The sequence below is a fragment of the Octodon degus genome, unplaced genomic scaffold (assembly GCF_000260255.1).
Source record: "Octodon degus isolate 3935 unplaced genomic scaffold, OctDeg1.0 scaffold00165, whole genome shotgun sequence".
Classification (NCBI taxonomy): Eukaryota; Metazoa; Chordata; class Mammalia; order Rodentia; family Octodontidae; genus Octodon; species Octodon degus.
This window is the reverse complement of record NW_004524741.1, coordinates 2859330-2863791: the sequence shown is the minus strand read 5'-3', so window position 1 is coordinate 2863791 and position 4462 is coordinate 2859330.

Below are 4462 nucleotides of genomic sequence, written 5' to 3'. Positions count from 1 at the left end.
GTATCCACGTGGATCATTGCTTGATTCTTGAAGGCGCAAGCCATTTCTCCCTTATACATACTACACCAATGTGCCTTTGGCTCTAGCTACTTAAAATACCAACCCTCGTGAGCCTCGTCTCATAGTACATGCTTTGGCGAGCATCACTACCTTACGGAGTCTATTTTGTTAAAGTCATTTGTATAAAAGGAAATTCCTTGCCCTGTCTCCAAGCTCCTAACTAATGAATTGGGTTAATATTCTGATCCAGATGTGTATGCATCTTTGCACAAAACATTTCTAAATGACAATTATGTACCATCAAGATTTGGAATAAAACTCTTACCTATGCTTTTTTATCCAAGCAATTATCCAATACTTAACTTGAGATTCAACTGTTCTGCATTTTCTGAAATCTTTCAAAGGTAAATAAATATAATTCATCCCCTATATAAGACAATGCATTACTCAGTTTTGTTCCTACTTTCATGGTTCTAATAAAGTTATGCTAGTATAAGGTTTAAATTATATATATATATATATATATATATATATATATAATTTTTATAGTACATATATATTTTTTCTGTCTTTCTATTCACATAAACAACCAATTACTTACATATGCCGATATACACATGTACTAGGTATTTCTAAAATACAACTTTTTTGTTGGTTGATTTTATTTTCTCAAAAGAAAATTATACTTGGTGTAGAAATGTAAGAGGGACAGCCAGATAGCTCAGCAGATTAAAGTGCCTGTTTAGACAGACGCAGGGACCAGGGTTCTTTCCCGGGCATGCCTTGCCTGCCCTACCCCTAGGGCGTTCTGAGAGGCGATTGAGACCGGGATTGGTGGTGTGATGGTGGACGCCTGTAATCCCAGTGCTTGGGAGGCTGATAACAGGAGGATCCTTACGAGTCTGATCTGTGCAGCGAGACCCTGTATATAAAAAATTGGGGCTGGGGAGATGGCTCAGTAGAATAAGCACTTCCCTGGCAAGCACAAGGGTCTGAATTCAATCCCCGGTTCAGCCAAAAATAAATAAATAAATAAATTTTTAAAATGCATAACAAAAAAAACGGAGGCAAAATATTTTAATTAATGAATAATTTCTTTTTTATGTCATTTGGTATAGTGTCTCACTACACAGCTCAGACTCAGAGTGATTCTCCTGTTTTCAGCCTCCCAAGCACTGAGATTACAGGCCTGCACCCCCACACATGGTCTCAGTGGTCAACTCAGCAAGCCAGGGGGCAGGGCCAGTGCACAATGTGGTGCTGGTGATTGAACTCTGGTCCCCATGCTTGTCTTAGCAGGGGTTTCGTCTGCTGAGCTATTTTGCTGCGTAAAGAAAAAACTATTTTAAAATTGAGAAATAGATACAAAAATTTTGCAAAGAAAAATTGAATAGAAGAATTAAAAACTTAAGAAAGAACAATAAGAAAGGGGTTTATATTGTTTTAATAGCAATGACTATTTTTTTTACTGTGTTGAAATAGAATCTAATTTATTTTTATATAAATATGCATTCTTTATTTTCTTTAAACTTCTATGAAAACAGACTAGAAATATTTGAGACTTTTCTCACGATATATTTAGGAGTAAGAATAATAATGGCATGCACTAATTCCAACTAGTATTCTGGTGTCACTGTTTTTTTTCATACATGTCACTCTCCCTCTGGAGTTCCATTATCTAGTAGAGGTCATTACTCCAAATAATCTATTTTACTTGCAAATCTGTACATGTTACAAATTGAAGTAATATCCCAAGTACTTTAGTACTGCAATTCATTGACTCTGATTGACAATGCTAATAACTGCCTGAAAGAGCAACAAAAATGAAGTAAGTGCTTAGAACATGAGTAATGTATGGAATAACACAGACAGTAAGTCAGGCACCATTCAAGAACTTGCATGGTCTAAATGTAAAAATATAGTCAGAGGTAAAAATTACTAGTTCAGTCTCCTCTACAGCTCAGAAAACATGACAGAAGATGCACGTAGGCTAAGAATGGTATGGACACACAAAATTAACCATGTCAATCAAACTGAATATGTACTATTGAATTTTGATCAAGGAAGGACAGTATGTATATAGGCACACATACATGCACAATTGACAGACATATCTTTAAAATGTAAGAATATGTGAATGTATTACTCAACAGAAATGTTTGGTCATTTATTTGGATTTCTCTAAGACTGAGTTTTGGAGAAATAATTTCCCCCTCTCCATTCTTCTAAAAACTACATTAGCTGAAGAAGACATTTCTATTAGCTCAGTTTATAACATATGATCTTATAAGGATTTGCTAAATATCAAAATTCTTGTGTAATTCCTCTCTACCATGCTTTGGAATATTGATGAATAACTGAACAAATAATAAATAAATCAAATGTCTTGAAATTCATAGACCAGATTGAGAGAGAGAAAAGTGAACCCAGAATGCAGGTTGAGTATTGGAATCTTTGACATAGGCGCTCCCTGATACTGTTTCCTGGAGGAGATGACAGCTATCCTCACAACTGTGAAGACTGTGTCTCCGTGAACAACGAATTGTTACATAGTGCGATAACACTATACTGGCCGAGTTAATAGCACTCCATGGAAACGTGGAAGAGAATGTCTAGCAGTTGAAGAAGCTAATATTTTATCAAAACTAAAAGAATGACTTAGAATTTATGATATGCAAAGGAAATAATGCATTTCATAGACAGGAAGTAATGATACCAGAGGCACACATAATAATTATTTAATCAACGTCCAATAGTCAAATATGGTCCAAGATGATTGCAGGAGATGGTACTGTGTGGGTGAAGGGATGGAATGCTGAAGGATACAAGTTTGGAAATCTAGGTTGGATAAGATTGTGATGGGTTTGTTGATCATATTAAGCAGTTTGATTTAACAGAGTAAGCCTTGCGGAAAGGTACTGAAATAGGACAAGTAAGCTTTTATCCTGCAAAAACAGTGAGATGATAAATTAAATAAAAAAGCCAATTAAGATGCTATTACCTTAACCCAGGTGAGGGAAAAATAAGAAGATGACATGGAGTGGATACATTGCTCTGAAATTAATCAGAATTAGGCTTCAGGGGGTATAGAGATGGATTAGATAATGCAAAAATCATACCTTCTTGTGCATATATGTATTAATGTATTAGCATTTATACATTCTTTACAAGCATTTCAGGCATTTTCTTAGTCATTTTATGTCATAATTCACTGAATACTTGGAGGTGCACAACATTTGTACTTTTTCTTATGAGAAAATTGAGGTCTGCACTGAATGAAAGCAAGATTCAACTGGCTCTGCTTTTCTGACCAAATTTTAGACCTAGTTCATTAGAGGTAATCCTGAATAAGAATATGGAAAGAAGAGAGGAAAAGCGAAAGTGTCCTAAATACACTATTTAGGATTGGGTGCACTCATTCATTTTTCAGATCATGAGGGTACCATTTAGTATGGTGCAGTAAATTAGAAAAACCCAGCTTAATTCCAAAGAATGTCATAGATACTGGAATTATGAATCTCCAAAGGATCATAAAACCCTGAGCTGGAAGAAATGTTAAAGTGTAATACAGTCTATTCTTCTCTTCAACTAAGATTGACAGAACATAAACCACCTTCAAGAGATGGTTAAAATCCACATTTAATCTAAGCCTCTGAGTTGCAAGAAAATTCTGTAAGAATGGAAAATGCAACAGTGAAAGGGTATCGCGATCCCTCTTCCTTCAGGGATGATCAGGAACCAAGGTGACTGTCGCATAATGTGTTCAGTGTGTTCTGCTGCTGTTAAGTGATGTCAGCGTCATACTTTCTGAATGTAAACTTTTCATTCCTTTTAATGTTATGATTATTCCCCTTTCTCCTAAAAATAACATTAAGTTTTTATTTTGTTTGTTGACAAGAAGAGACAGAGAGAGAGAATTATTAATATTTAATGTTAATTTTCATGACATAGTGCCATAGTGTAGTCTAGAGCTAAACCTGCACAATACTTAGACCATGGATAGTATGAACACCATCATTACAAACAAAAAAGGCAACAATGTAGTAGTACAAGAGATGAGCCTCCTTTCATGTGCCAAATCTCTCACTTTACTTTCCTGAATCTTATGATCTCCAGTAAAATGTAAAAAAAAATTTCACCCCTTATTAAAGAGTTCTATTGTGTCAAGTGGAACAATCACACAAAATAACTCTGGAAAAGTTAAAGTATAGTGCTGTACATGCATATTCTTTTCAAGCAAGGGTCATTATTATGTAATGATGGCTGCTTACCTAGTCCACCCACCAGGATGGAGCTGATCCTTGATTGCATTTGCCTCTGCCATGACAAAGCAATGAACAATACACACATAAATACTGTGAGTTATTTAAACTCCAGCAGAAAGGATTGGTTAGTGAAAAATAAATCCCTCAAGTCCTCTGACCAAAATGAACAACAATAAAGCAGGAAAGTATGTCATCAA